The 17,823-nt window shown below is 41.9% G+C and overlaps 1 pseudogene; it reads right to left on the bottom strand.

Annotated features, from left to right (window-relative positions):
• Nucleotides 1–1,236: 1,236 nt before the first annotated feature.
• LOC127621861 (MAM domain-containing glycosylphosphatidylinositol anchor protein 2-like) overlaps nucleotides 1,237–17,823 on the bottom strand; it is a 286,776-nt pseudogene continuing 270,189 nt past the window's right edge.

The following is a 17,823-nucleotide window of genomic DNA, read 5'->3' on the forward strand; positions in this document are numbered from 1 at the left end:
GTAACATTTCAACGCAAAAGAAGAAACGAGACACAGCTGGTCAAAACATTTCATAACACAATGTACGGAAATCTTTTACAATGTTGTTTTTAAAAACCACTGCCACCGTTTTTCAGTTTGTGTGTAAAAGCTGAGACACATTCTGTATAGAGTAATAAAATATTATTATAATTATGAATATTTTAGTTTTTTTTCCCCTCTCAGAATGCATGTAGTTCGGTCTATAAATGAGAGGCGTGTGTAGGGGTTTGCAGGCCTTTTTGGGTCAATCTGGTGTTATTGATAATCACTTGATTCTCTTCAGAAGAATGTCAGAGGCTGCTGCGTCTAGATGCAACATCCCGTGATGACAGCCGTGCAACGTCTGTTCCTGATGTGTGAAACGGCGGATAAAGAGTTGTGCCAATTCCAGGGTTCACAGTTGCGCCTTCCGCATTCCAGCACTTGGGGGCGATATAAATGCGTAAAAAATAGCCCATCTGTGATGTTAGAAACGTTGACGTTTGGTGTTAATGTTCAGGCGTGCGGAACGGTTTATATCCTGAAGGCACTTCTTTTTTTTAATGGCAGAAATGCTGTCACTGGTGTCAGGAATGGCTACGAACAAAACTGAAGTGATCTAGTCGTTATTCCACATCGTTCCGCAGGCCTCGTCGTTACAGACGCACATAACTGCATCTTCACGGGGGTTTCATGTGCACAGTGTTTGAAATCAGGCTGCTACTGACGTCGGGGTATAAAGCAACATGTTTATTTGCGCTGTAAAGCACCAAGCCAAACTAAATAAAACAAAACAATAACAAATCAAAGTATAAAAGGTGTACGAAAAGGTACAAGAGAAACAACCGGAGGGTTTCGTCGTTGTATTCCAAAAGCACAAATCAAGGAGATCAAAGAGATTTGACGATATCATGAAGGAAGCAGATTCGTGAAACTGGTTTTGCCGCCTCCTCAGATTAATCATGGCAACCCGATGGCGAAGTTGTCGTTGTGCTTTTCAGGTCAGCGTTTAAACCATCAGTCGCTAGCGTCTTTCAATTGCTCGCAAATCTTCTCCCGAGAGCATCTTACGGAACGCAAAGTAGAAAATCTTTATTCCTTTTCTGTTTGTACTCGTTTCATGATAGTTTTCCATGTTGTCAAGTGAGCGTTGCGCCTCCTCAGCAATCCGAAAGCAGGAATCTTTGGTGATTAAATATTAAGGGATGCATCTGGAGTCTTATCCCATGTGGAGCGTCACCTCTGACGAATCAGCAGCGTGAGAAACAGCGTGACGCACAACGGCCATGAACTGCAGACTCCGTTTGAAGCCCTTCCTCTGATAGCTGAACGAACAAGACAGAGACAACAGGAGAGATGTGAGATTTGAACTGAATGGATGCAAGTCACAAAATAAACTATCAAAACGATGTCCACTCCATATTTCATCCCTAAATCAGAACATGATAAATAAAAAATAACAATTAGATTTTGCATTAAAGCCTATTTTTAGGAGCATTCTGATTTTTTAGCAATGTGACTTTACTGTCATGACAATTACACGGATCCTTTTCTGAAATAGTTTTGCATTCCATCACAATACATTTACCATGTTTTACTACAGTTAGCATATTTTACCCTTGATATTCATTGTGAAACCCTAGTGATAATACAGCAAAACACAAACCTTGGTAATAAAAATCATAATTTTGTGGGTATCATAGTTTTACTACGCTAACACTTTAAAAAAGGTTACATTTGTTAACATGAACTAACAATGAATAACACTTTTACAGCTTGTTTTACTGTGTTAATGCTAATTTCAACATATGATTTTTTAAACATGTATGTTTACATTAATGTACTATGAACATTAACAATGAAAAAAAAATATTTGTATTTACTAAAATTAGCAATATTTAGTTCATTGTTATTTAATGATGCCTAATACATTTACTAAAGAAAACAAATGTAACCTTATAATAAAGTGCTATCAATATTGTAGACTGTAGTAACCATCGCTTTTGGTGGAAAACCAGTTTTCTTCTACAGTAATATTGTAAAAACCACGATAAACTATTGAGAGGGAACGCTAAACTATTGCGAGGGAACGCTAAACTACTGCGAGGGAATGCTAAACTAACGCTAAACTACTGCGAGGGAACGCTAAACTAGTGCGAGGGAACGCTAAACTAGTGCGAGGGAACGCTAAACTAACGCTAAACTATTGCGAGGGAACGCTAAACTAGTGCGAGGGAACGCTAAACTAACGCTAAACTATTGAGAGGGAACGCTAAACTAGTGCGAGGGAATGCTAAACTAACGCTAAACTATTGAGAGGGAACGCTAAACTATTGCAAAGAAACGTAAAACTAGTGCGAGGGAACGCTAAACTAGTGCGAGGGAACGCTAAACTAGTGCGAGGGAACGCTAAACTAACGCTAAACTATTGCGAGGGAACGCTAAACTATTGCAAAGAAACGTAAAACTATTGTGAGGGAACGCTAAACTAGTGCGAGGGAACGCTAAACTAGTGCGAGGGAACGCTAAACTAACGCTAAACTATTGTGAGGGAACGCTAAACTATTGCGAGGGAACGCTAAACTTGCGAGGGAACGCTAAACTATTGAGAGGGAACGCTAAACTATTGCAAAGAAACGTAAAACTATTGTAAAGAAACGTAAAACTATTGCGAGGGAACGCTAAACTATTGCGAGGGAACGCTAAACTATTGAGAGGGAACGCTAAACTATTGAGAGGGAACGCTAAACTATTGAGAGGGAATGCTAAACTATTGAGAGGGAACGCAAAACTATTGAGAGGGAACGCAAAACTATTGCGAGGGAACGCTAAACTATTGAGAGGGAACGCTAAACTATTGTGAGGGAACGCTAAACTATTGCGAGGGAACGCTAAACTATTGAGAGGGAACGCTAAACTATTGAGAGGGAACGCTAAACTAACGCTAAACTATTGTGAGGGAACGCTAAACTATTGCGAGGGAATGCAAAACTATTGCGAGGGAATGCAAAACTATTGCGAGGGAATGCTAAACTAACGCTAAACTATTGCGAGGGAACGCTAAACTATTGCAAAGAAACGTAAAACTATTGTGAGGGAACGCTAAACTATTGCGAGGGAACGCTAAACTATTGCAAAGAAACGTAAAACTATTGTGAGGGAACGCTAAACTATTGCGAGGGAACGCTAAACTATTGAGAGGGAACGCTAAACTATTGAGAGGGAACAAATCTTTTCAGAAAAAAGTAAATGAATTTATTGAAATTTAAAGTAATATTCCGGGTTCAATACAAGTTAAGCTCAATCGACAGCATTTGTGGAATAATGTGGATTACCACAAAAAAAAATCTAATAAAAAATAACCCTCCTTTTCTTTAGGAAAAGCAATAATCTGGGTTAAAGTGAGACACTTCCAATGGAAGTCAATGGGGTTTAATCTGTAAAAATTAAAATACTGTTTCACAAGTATAGACACAAGAGATAAACAATATGTGTGCTAACATGATTTTACTGTCAATAAATCAGTTTATTTTTATTTTTATAAACTGGTCTGCTTTCACTGAGTGCTTTACTGTATTGAACTTGGAATATACATTTAAATATTGTGTTTTAATTAAGTGTTTATTTGCCTTGAGGATAATGTAGGAATGGTCCTAAAATGAACTTTGGGGTGAAACACGACATGGACATTTTTTCATAAGATTCACCCAAAATAGACTTATTAGTTCTCATTAGTGTTCACAATTAGTGATAAACTGGTAAATAATATTACGTAATACATGATTCTAATACATTGTTGTTGATGATATTATCACTGTAAAACAAGACCAATAATTCTGATTAAGAAAAGGATTTGTTTGCACTGTGTAATAGTTCAACCTTATTATAATGATCAAAATATAACTTTTATAATTGAACATCTGATGTTTTGGTCCAGAAAGGAAAAGCAGATTTTGATTTGCTCACAAAGAGCAATTTCATTACCAGCCTCATTTCTATTTTTCTATTTGTTCGCTCTCTCGTGCAATTACTGAGTTCTCCTGGACAGAATTGTGGGCTGGTAACCATGGCGATACATGCTTGATACATACGATTGGACGGAGGGTCAGGGCACTCGCCCTCCTCAAGAGTGACATCATCAATGGCGATGTCTCCCTCGATGCCTGGACCACGAATACCCTCAAATATCACCTGCGGGACAAAATACACAGAAAACATTCTCATTTTATAACAACAAAAGATGTGGCATTCTATATACATATATTCTATATATGTTTTTCCTCACTTCCTGTGGATAAAATTGGCATATATACATTTTAGTAGGGACACGCTCGATTCGACCGCACATCCTTGCACAAAAACACGCACTGCATATGTTTATATCTATATGTATAGAGTCTAATAATGCATTGGCAATAAACACTTCAATGTAGCTTGCCAATAGAGTTTGATATGAATTGAATCATCCCATTTGATCCTATTTAATAGTCTTTTATTTATAGCATGTCCCCTGATTTTATGGCATGCTAACGTCTAATTAACTCTTAGCAAAAACCTTTGTTTACAGTTGCAACCAAGTATATCTATACTACACCCACACACTACTAATATATATATATATATGTGTGTTTCGTTTAAGCTGCATATATGTTATAACTCTGAATCATGGAACGCTAAACTATTGCGAAGAAACGCTAAACAATTGCAAGGGAATGCTAAACTATTGCGAAGAAACGCTAAACTATTGCAAGGGAATGCTAATCTATTGCAAGGGAATGCTAAACTATTGCGAAGAAACGCTAAACTATTGCAAGGGAATGCTAAACTATGGCGAAGAAACGCTAATCTATGGCGAAGAAACGCTAATCTATTGCGAAGAAACGCTAAACTACAGCGAAGAAACGCTAATCTACTGCGAAGAAACGCTAATCTACTGCGAAGAAACGCTAATCTACTGCGAAGAAACGCTAAACTATTGCGAAGAAACGCTAAACTATTGCGAGGGAACGTTAAACTGTTGCGAAGAAACGCTAAACTGTTGCGAAGAAACGCTAATCTATTGCGAAGAAACGCTAAACTATTGCGAAGAAGCGCTAAACTATTGCGAAGAAGCGCTAAACTATTGCAAGGGAATGCTAATCTATCGCGAAGAAACGCTAAACTATTGCGAGGGAACGCTAAACTATTGCGAAGAAATGCTAAACTATTGCGAAGAAGCGCTAAACTATTGCGAAGAAGCGCTAAACTACTGCAAGGGAATGCTAATCTATCGCAAAGAAACGCTAAACTATTGCGAGGGAACGCTAAACTATTGCGAGGGAACGCTAAACTATTGCGAGGGAACGCTAAACTATTGCGAGGGAACGCTAAACTATTGCGAAGAAATGCTAATCTATTGTGAAGAAACGCTAAACTATTGCGAAGAAGCGCTAAACTATTGCGAAGAAGCGCTAAACTATTGCGAAGAAGCGCTAAACTACTGCAAGGGAATGCTAATCTATCGCGAAGAAACGCTAAACTATCGCGAAGAAACGCTAAACTATTGTGAAGAAACGCTAAACTATTGCGAAGAAGCGCTAAACTATTGCAAGGGAATGCTAATCTATTGCAAAGAAACGCTAATCTATTGTGAAGAAACGCTGATCTATTGCAAGGGAATGCTAATATATCGCGAAGAAACGCTAAACTATTGCAAGGGAATGCTAATCTATTTCAAGGGAATGCTAAATTATTGCAAGGGAATGCTAATATATCGCGAAGAAACGCTAAACTATTGCAAGGGAATGCTAATCTATTGCAAGGGAATGCTAATCTATTGCAAGGGAATGCTAATATATCGCAAAGAAACGCTAAACTATTGCAAGGGAATGCTAAACTATGGCGAAGAAACGCTAAACTACAGCGAAGAAATGCTAATCTATTGCAAGGGAACGCTAAACTATTATTGCTATGGTTTTACAATATATATCAATGTTTAAAAATGTTTATTAATTTCATCCCATTTGATCCTATTTAATAGTCTTTTATTTATAGCATGTCCCCTGATTTTATGGCATGCTAACGTCTAATTAACTCTATTAGCAAAAACCTTTGTTTACAGTTGCAACCAAGTATAGCTATACTACACCCACACACTACTAATATATATATATATATATATATATATATATGTGTGTGCGTTTCGTTTAAGCTGCATATATGCTATAACTCTGAACCATGCATGGCAGAACCACTTCCTGTTAGCTGAATGATTCTGTCGTTCACTCACCTGGAAAGAGGAAATGGGATGGATGCTAATTTTGGCCTGTCTCCATCTGTCCCCTTGGTTTCCGCTGAGAGACCAGACTGGTACGGCGTCTATAGTGGACTGACCTTTCTGCTTCACAAACGCATTCAGAGTACCTACGGGACAAATCCAATGAATGAGTTGAACATCTTACGGCCGTGCAATCCAACGGCGTAACTCTGATTGTACAATGATCCATTAGGATTCAGCTGGTTTTACAAGGTTTCTACCAGGTCATTCAGGCCTGAACACAAACGCTTCAAGCTACCCGAGCAGTTTGATTCCTGTTGTCAGCATCCCTACAGCAAACCATTGCGTAGCACAATTTACAGTCTTGTAAAAAATAACCCTAAACCCAACTAAAGCCAGCCACAGGTGCTGGGTAACTGCTCGATGGCGACTGTAGGATCGAGAAACATTAAGAGAAATAAAATCGTTCCTAGTCGTGCTAGCATGAGCACTACCCGCTTATTCACTCCTCTCATTAAATTCCACAGTTGACCCGCGAGGATAAACAGACTCATTCAGAGATGAATAAGGTGTTCTCCGGATTCAGGACGTGATCTTTAGTAGCCGGTGAAGGGGTCTTTCGTCATGCGGAATAACATTATCCGTCGTCGTTTATGGAAACGCTCTGATGCCGCGGCTCGTCGAGAAACGCTCTGATCTCACGGCTCGTCGAGAGACGAGTGTTTGCTTTGAGCTCTGGGATTTACCACGGGCAAACTTTGAAGTGAGTATCATTATTCAGCTCTGACCTCATCGCAGGTAACGCGGCTCACGGTATAAACTGGCGAATGGCGGATGGCTACACCAGTTCCTCTTAAAGTTGTTTCCAATTTTACACAGTCGGTCAAAAATCTTTTGATCATAATGTCTTTTAAATGTAGTCATATTCATTCATTTTAGTCAACAAAAACAACATTTTAATTGACGATCATTTCAAACGTGTCGAAACGTAATGGACCAAACTGAACCCAAATATTCAAATATTTTGAAAGAAATTAATAAAAGCTACTTGCAATTATTTGAACATGTATTAAACATATTAAAGATGAAAACGTAAAGTTAAACAAGCTCCTGAATTTACACGATAATAATAAATACTTTATTTAAAGTATGTTTATTGTATATTTATTTGATTGATCTGTAAAGCACTTTGGGTGTATAAATAAAGGTTGACTTGACTAATGGTATATAATGTATATACTGAAGCACTTATAGTTCGTTTGTCAGTTTTGGCGTGTTTTTAAGGAAATAGTGGATTAATAATGGAAGTTGCACTTTCATGCTCTTCTCATTTGCTTTATTGTCTGTGCAAATGTGAGTTAATGAATGTTTAAGCGTTCATTTTGTTTAGTTTCGTCAAAAGTATGATTTATTTAAAAGCATTTGATTAACGTCTTTTTCATCTAGTCTTTTTATTGTTGACAAAACCAAAAAACACTTTGTCAAGAAAAATATTAACCTGTTATTTCGTGGATGAGATTAACACTGTACTACATGTAGACCGATATATCGGTTTTACTGTTTAATCGGTGGCGATCTTATCGCCAAAAACCTACGTCGACAGTTGCCGATAGATTTATCATCATTTTGGCATTTCAAAATAAGAGTCCCTGGTGTTTTTCGGGCTTGTTTATACTTACAAGTCCTGCGTTATGCACCAAATCAGAGTTTTTCTGGTTATTATTGGGATTATTTTGGTTGAATAAAAAAAAAAAAAAAAAAAAAAAAAACACATCTGGGATTTTATTCATTTTGGACTCTGTCTTTGTTGTCCATAGTAATTTATTTATTTATTTTACATTTTATAGATACATTTTAAAAACTATCGGCCGATTAATCGGTTATCGGCCTCTCACACCAGCTTAGATATCGGTAACACAAAATCCATCGGTCGACATCTACACTTTACAGGACCAACGCAATTCAAGTTACAAATGATATGTAGTGCTACACTAGTATTATACCACTACATTAAACTCACTGGTCATTGAGTCTGTGTCGTGTATTTGGCGCCATCTCCTGGTGGTCATATGTAACATTGTGCTTCATGTGGATTATCTAATGATCTATACATCTGATTATCTTGTGTGTGGACTCCATTGAAAGATAATCACAGACTCTAAATAATGATGTGTGAGATTTTATGTGAAGTTATAAGTGAAAACGCAGCATATAAGCAACACAATTGTTAAAGACATATAATTAGCTATTAATTGCTATATGTTTGTCTGTGAGTAAAACAAATCAGCTGGTTGTATTTTACTTTTTAAGATCTTTCCAACAACATATGATACATGAATATTTGATCAGTTTGATATTTTTACTGATTACAATAATATATTCAGTGCAAATGATTTGATAAATAATCAAAAATCATGCAGATTTTAAAGCACTTGTTCAGTTTTGGTCATAATATCTACATGCATTATAAAGTAGAGCTTCTAAACTTTCAAACGACACTTATTTTGTGTTGCTCAAGACTGCAGTTATTTATATTTAAATGATATTTAGCTTCCCCGCTGGTCCATCAGAGCTTAAAGGGTTAAACAGCTTCAATGTGTTTTTTTATTTATTTATTTTTGTCTGTAGTTCACCTAGTTCACTGCTCCATATTTCGCTCTCATGTGTAAATAATGTAAAGATCTCCTGCCAAGTGCCATCTGACAGTCATGGACATATACGGTTTATCCACAATATAAACGCTGTGACAGAATCTCTGATGTTTGACACGATTCTATTGTTGCACGAAAATGAACAAAATCATCCTCTGTACTTATACAGCCTGACCACAACGATCTGATAGCAGTTTTTGGGACCCTGGTTGGACAAACGGCCCTGACGCGTTACAGTCCGTGTCTCTCTGGACTCCTGACAGACGTCACAGCGAGGTGTGATGCATTAACGCCAGCCTGAGATCCAACATCTCTCTCGTTCCATGCAGAAACACCAATGGCTCTCTCAAGGGAGCGTCGAATCGAGGAAAGAGCTCTCACACGCTGCGGTCACTGTGCTACAGAATGATCACATGTCGCCCCAGCATGCGCTTTTAGCGTTTTGTATGAAACATGTGCTGCAACATGTCAGCACATGTGACAGTAATGGACATGTCGAGGTTCTCCTCAGTGATTTGGGTTGCCAGTGTCTGTGCTTTGACGTGACCGGTCTCGTATTTGAACATGTTAATGGCAGACTTCAGCTGTGAGAGCTCTTTAAGGGAAACTACACTTTTGTAGGTTTGCATCTGTTGTGGTGATAGAGTTGTACAGAAGTGTTGTATGCACTCTGATCACACCAGCATAGTAAAACCATTAACCCACTAATATCCCGTCCATTACAAAAATAATTAGGCATGTGTGGCAGGGCGGTGGGGGCGGGGCCGGGTCATGATGTTACACACCCGGCCCCTAATCAGGCTAATCAAGCCTCAGAGAGGGATAAAGGCTGACTGGAGACGGCAGAGTCCTCGCCGCTACCATCCAACCCAACGGAGGAGCCCGGCCGCCTGAGAGCGGACGAACGGCCGCCGACCGTGAAGGGAGAAGGGGCTCTTAACCGACCACCTGGAGCGGTCAAGGCCACTACCAGGGGTGGAGGAGACCCCTACCAGCCGCTGATACGGCCAACCGAGAGCGGGAAGGGGCTCCTGAAGACCGTCTGGAGCGGGAGAACCTCTGCCAGGGGTGGAGGAGACCCCTACCAGCCGCTGATACGCGGCGGGGTATGAGACCGCCAACCGAGAGCGGGAAGGGGCTCCAGAAGACCTACTGGAGCGGGAGAACCTCTGCCAGGGGCGGAGGAGACCCCTACCAGCCGCTGATACGCGGCGGGGTATGAGACCGCCAACTGAGAGCAGGAAGGGGCTCCTGCAGACCGTCTGGAGTGGGAGAACCGCTGCCAGGGGCGGAGGAGACCCCTACCAGCCGCTGATACGCGGCGGGGTATGAGACCGCCAACTGAGAGCGGGAAGGGGCTCCTGCAGACCGTCTGGAGCGGGAGAACCACTGCCAGAGGTGGAGGAGACCCCTACCAGCTGCTGATACGCGGCGGGGTATGAGACCGCCGCTCAAGAACGGGCCCCTGCAGACCGTCTGGAGCGGGAGAACCGCTGCCAGGGGCGCGGGGAGACCCCTTCTGTTCCCCCGAGAATGCGCCGGGGCGGTCCGTCCGCCAGGGGCCAGAAGACTGTCTCCGATCCGTCCGGGGAGGCACTGCTGTCGTCCATTAGAGGGTGGAGGAGTGGCCGAGGACCAAGCTACGGCGTATTGGAGAACCGGCGAGTATGTGTTTTTCTCTCTCTCCCACTGCCGCCCCGTGTTGGCCTTTCCCTCTCTTTTTAAAATGGATTTGTACATTTTGCATGATCGCAGTTACGGCGTGGTAGGTGCCACACTTTTTTTGTCCCCTCCCTCATCCAGGTAGATGGGGATGACCTGCCGCCTGATGGGGCAGAAGGCACGCCCCTCCCCAGGGAAAGACGGGGGTGTACGTCATGCCGGGGCTCCCCAGCCTGAGAGAACGAGGTTTGAATGTGACAGGGTGGAGGGCGGGTCGTGATTCCGCACACCCGGCCCCTAATCAGTCTAATCAAGCCTCAGAGAGGGATAAAGGCCGACTGGAGACGGCAGTGCGACAGAGATTTACTCGCCTCCTCCATTCCATTAATCCCTTTACAGCGTGCTCAAAGCCTGGTGTGAACGCCCCTTTAGACATAATGTTCTGTAAAGCTGCTTTGAAACTACATGTGTTGTTAAAAGCATGATACACACTTGAGTATCCAGTACTATGAGCTCAGACTTACCGATATGTTTGCCGTACATGTGATAATAGAAGGTGAAGCAGTACGCTGGCGGGCTGGTGATGCTGTAGGAGTTCTTAGGGGCGACTGTAAACGTGGGGCTCAGCAGACGTGCCGTATCGCCCTCTTTACGGGGCCTGGACGTCTCGATGTACATATAGAAACCTGTTCATGATACAAACACAGTAATGTAAAATACTAACAATAATACGGGGTCTAAACATGCATATGTGAGTGCCGTTATTTCACAGAGCGTGCCGTTATTAAAAGGTACGACGTGAAACCTTCTGCCCAAATTAAACAGAACTTCCTCTTCTGAATTTGATCAGCTATAATGAAACTCTCAGTAGATCTCTTGACTGTAATGAAACCCCGGACAGTTTGGCAGCAGTTGAGTGATTAAAGAGAATGCATTATTTACACAAGCAGCTTTTCCGTGGAGGACTCCCTCACTGCCGTTTCATCCCTCAAGAGCTTCCGACCGACGTTATCTTCTCATTATCAAAAGCCTCTTTGTGCATGTGTCAATAAAAAGGAAGGTCTGATTTAAGCGGGAGAACGTTTCGCAGAGCAATTCCCATTTCTTTCATATCCATCACTGGCTGCTGGGGGCTTTGTCTCAGTTTGGGAATAGACAACCTCATTTAAAAAGTCAAATTTCATTCTGGATGAAATTGCTCAGAGTGGTAATTTGAACTCAAGCGGATATGAATGCAATTAAAGATAACTTTTGAAATCAACATGTGGATTAGGAGTTGCTCAGTTATGAAATTCCAGAACTTTCCATCCGAAGAGACTCGAAGCGCAAAGATAAGCCTCTTATGACGCTGATTGTTTTATAATGAGGGTTGGATTTCAACACAGACGGGTTGGAGTTACCTACCCTGCTTTGAGCCGCTACGATCACTGCCGGGGCCCGTGTTCGGCGTGTATTTAGCGTCACGGGTGGCCGCGCTGTGTCTCGTCCAATCAAAGTCATCGTTCTTGTCCTGAGTGAACATGCAAATGGGCTCCTCTTCAAAGCTACAATGAAACTCCCCTGAACAAAACAAAACAATTAAATAATGATTCCTGATTAAAAGGTTAGTTCACCCACAACTGAAAATGTTGTCATAAGTTACTTTATGGTATTTATGGAATATGTGGAAAAGAGCAGTGTGAACATTCTGCTAAACATCTCCTTTTGTGTTTCACAGAAGAAAGTCATATGGGTCTGGAATTCCATGACAGTGTGCCATTCCTTTAACACACACACACACACACTGACTGACTGACACACACACACAGAATGACACACACACACACACACAGAGAATGACACACACACACACACACACAGAATGACACACAGAATGACACACACACACACACACACACACACACACACACACACACACACACTGACTGACTGACACACACACAGAATGACACACACACACACACACACAGAGAATGACACACACACACACACACACACAGAATGACACACAGAATGACACACACACAGAATGACACACACACACACACACACACACAGAATGACACAAACACACACAGAATGACACAAACACACACAGAATGACACACACACAGAATGACACACACACACAGAGAATGACACACACACACACACAGAATGACACACAGAATGACACACACACACACACACACACAGAATGACACAGAATGACACACACACACACACACAGAATGACACAGAATGACACACACACACACACAGAATGACACAAAATGACACACACACACACACACAGAATGACACACACACACACACAGAATGACACACACAATGACACACACACACAGAATGACACACACAATGACACACACACAGAATGACACACACACACACACACACACAGAATGACACACACACACACAGAATGACACACAGAATGACACACACACACACACACAGAATGACACAGAATGACACACACACACACACACACACACACAGAATGACACACACACACACACAGAATGACACACATAATGACACACACACACACACACAGAATGACACACACACACACACAGAATGACACACAGAATGACACACACACACACAGAATGACACACAATGACACACACACACACAGAATGACACACACACAGAATGACACACACACACACACACACACAGAATGACACACAGAATGACACACACACACACACACAGAATGACACACACACACACACACACACACAGAGAATGACACACACACACACACACACACAAAGAATGACACACACACACACACACAGAATGACACACAGAATGACACAGAATGACACACACACACACAGAATGACACAGAATGACACACAGAATGACACACAGAATGACACACAGAATGACACACACACACACACACACGAGAATGACACACACACACACAGAGAATGACACACACACACACACACAGAATGACACACAGAATGACACACACACACACAGAATGACACACACACACAGAATGACACACAGAATGACACACAGAATGACACACAGAATGACACACACACACAGAATGACACACACACACAGAATGACACACACACACACACAGAGAATGACACACAGAATGACACACACACACACACAGAATGACACACACACACACAGAGAATGACACACAGAATGACACACACACACACACACACACAGAATGACACACACACACACAGAATGACACACACACACACACACAGAATGACACACAGAATGACACACAGAATGACACACAGAATGACACACACACACACACACAGAATGACACACAGAATGACACACAGAATGACACACACACACAGAATGACACACAGAATGACACACACACACACACACACACACACACACACAGAATGACACACAGAATGACACACAGAATGACACACACACACACACACAGAATGACACACAGAATGACACACAGAATGACACACACACACAGAATGACACACAGAATGACACACACACACACACACACACACACACACACACACAGAATGACACACAGAATGACACACAGAATGACACACAGAATGACACACAGAATGACACACACACACAAAGAATGACACACACACACACACACAGAATGACACACAGAATCACACACACACACACACACACACACACAGAATGACACACAATGACACACACACACAGAATGACACACACACACACTGACACACACACACACACACACACACAGAATGACACACACACACACACACAGAATGACACACACACACACACACACAGAATGACACACACACACACACACACACAGAATGACACACACACACACACACACACACACAGAATGACACACACACACACACAGAATGACACACACACACACACACACACACAGAATGACACACACACACACACACAGAATGACACACACACACACACACAGAATGACACAGAATGACACACACAATGACACACACACACAGAATGACACACACACACACACACGAATGACACAGAATGACACACACAATGACACACACACACAGAATGACACACACAATGACACACACACACAGAATGACATACACAATGACACACACACACAGAATGACACACACACACACAGAATGACACAGAATGACACACACACACACACACACACAGAATGACACACACACACACACACACAGAATGACACAGAATGACACACACAATGACACACACACAGAATGACACACACACACACACACACAGAATGACACAGAATGACACACACAATGACACACACACACAGAATGACACAGAATGACACACACAATGACACACACACAGAATGACACACACACACACACACACACAGAATGACACACACACACAGAATGACACAGAATGACACACAATGACACACACACACACACAGAATGACACACAATGACACACACACACACAGAATGACACAGAATGACACACACACAGAATGACACACAATGACACACACACACAAACAGAATGACACACACACACACACACAGAATGACACACACACACACACACAGAATGACACACACACACAAACAGAATGACACACACACACACAAACAGAATGACACACACACACACAAACAGAATGACACACACACACACAGAATGACACACACACACAATGACACACAATGACACACAATGACACACAATGACACACACACAGAATGACACACAATGACACACAATGACACACACAGAATGACACACAATGACACACACACAGAATGACACACACACACACACACACACAGAATGACACACAATGACACACACACACAAACAGAATGACACACACACACACACACACACAGAATGACACACACACACACACACACACACACAAACAGAATGACACACACACACACAGAATGACACACACACACACACACACAGAATGACACACACACACACACACACACACACACACACACACACACACACAGAATGACACACACACACACACACACAGAATGACACACACACACACACAGAATGACACACACACACACACACATAAATATGAGGATATTTTCAATGACAAAATATTTAATAAATTTTTTTTTTCCTAAACTACAAAGTTCAAACCAGCAGCCCATTTAAAACCTCCTCTGTCTGATTTGTTGGGAAGTCATTGAAATTCAGTAGGTTTTGTTTTCTAATAAATATTCATTGATTTTATTAAAATGTAGCGAGGAGCGGCGTGACCTTCAGGTAGGGAGCATCACAAGTGTTTTTGAGTGAATGGGCTTACGGCCTCTTGCTGAAGACAGTCAGAGGGCCGCAAGCTCTTGACTCAGGCACTGGCTCCACGCCGCAGAATTTAAATGGAGGTTTTACCCCCAACAGCCACAATAATGCGCTAAAGGACAGGAGGCAGAGAAAGGAATGGAGCAGGGAAGATGGAAATAGTTCCTTCAAGTCATTCTATACATGTCATTCTAGAAGAGCGTTTAGAAGAAATTGTCACTACAAACAAATCAACCAAATAAGCAAGAAACAAACAGATAAACACAGAAACATGATGGAAGAAAAGAGGAAGAAATGAAGAGAGGAAAGAAGAAATGGATGGACGAAAGTAAGGAAGGAAGAAGACAAGAAACAAAGGAAGATTAATTGAAGGATGGAAGGAAGAAGAGAGGAAAGAAAGGAAGTATGGAAGGAAGTATGGAAGGATGAAGAGAGGAAGAAACAAAGGAAGATTAATTGAAGGAGGGAAGAAGGATGGAAGAAAGAAGAGAGGAAAGAAAGGAAGAATGGATGGAAGTATGGAAGGATGAAGAGAGGAAGAAACAAAGGAAGATTAAATGATGGAAGGAAGCATGGATGGAAGAAGAGCGGAAAGAATGAAGGAAGAAGAGAGGAAGGAAGGAAGAAGGATCAATGGAAGTATGGAAGGAAGAAGAGAGGAAGGAAGTATGGAAGGAAATATGGAAGGATCAATAGAGGTATGGAAGGAAGAAGGGAAGGATGGATGGATGGAAGTATGGAAGGAAGAGAGGAAAGGAGGAAGGAAGGAAGAAGGATTGATGGAAGTATGGAAGGAAGAAGAGAGGAAGTATGGAAGGAAGTATGGAAGAAGAGAGGAAGGAAGAAAGGATCGATGGAAGTATGGAAGGAAGAAGAGAGGAAGGAAGTATGGAAGGAAGGAAGAAGAGAGGAAGGAAGTATGGAAGTATGGAAGGAAGAAGAGAGGAAGGACGTATGGAAGGAAGAAGAGAGGAAGGATGTATGGAAGGAAGAAGAGAGGAATGAAGTATGGAAGTAAGAAGAGAGGAAGGAAGTATGGAAGTAAGAAGAGAGGAAGGAAGTATGGAAGTAAGAAGAGAGGAAGGAAGTATGGAAGGCAGGAAGGAGAGAGGAAGGAAGTATGGAAGGAAGGAAGTATGGAAGGAAGGAAGGAGAGAGGAAGGAAGTATGGAAGGAAGGAAGTATGGAAGGAAGGAAGGAGAGAGGAAGGAAGTATGGAAGGAAGAAGGGAAGCATGGATGGAAGTATGGAAGGAAGGAAGGAGAGAGGAAGGAAGTATGGAAGGAAGAAGGGAAGCATGGATGGAAGTATGGAAGGAAGGAAGGAGAGAGGAAGGAAGTATGGAAGGAAGAAGGGAAGCATGGATGGAAGTATGGAAGGAAGGAAGGAGAGAGGAAGGAAGTATGGAAGGAAGGAAGTATGGAAGGAAGGAAGGAGAGAGGAAGGAAGTATGGAAGGAAGAAGGGAAGCATGGATGGAAGTATGGAAGGAAGAAGGATCGATGGAAGTATGGAAGGAAGTATGGAAGGATCGATGGAAGTATGGAAGGAAGAAGAGAGGAAGGAAGGAAGAAAGGATCGATGGAAGTATGGAAGGAAGAAGAGAGGAAGGAAGGAAGAAAGGAAGGGAGGAAGGAAGAAGAAAGGAAGGGAGGAAGGAAGAAGGATCAATGGAAGGAAGGAAGGAAAGATGAGGGAAGGATGGATGAAGAAGAGAGGAAGAAACAAAGGAAGAAAGGAAGATGAAATGAAATAAATAAATGAAGGAAAGAAGAATTTGTGGACCGATGATAGGAAGAAGAGAGGAAGGAAGTATGGAAGGAAGAAGAGAGGAAGGAAGGAAGAAGGATCAATGGAAGGAAGGAAGGAAAGATGAGGGAAGGATGGATGGATGAAGAGAGGAAGAAATAAAATAAGAAAGGAAGATGAAATG

Source organism: Xyrauchen texanus, chromosome 28 (genome assembly GCF_025860055.1).
Source record: "Xyrauchen texanus isolate HMW12.3.18 chromosome 28, RBS_HiC_50CHRs, whole genome shotgun sequence".
Taxonomy (NCBI): Eukaryota; Metazoa; Chordata; class Actinopteri; order Cypriniformes; family Catostomidae; genus Xyrauchen; species Xyrauchen texanus.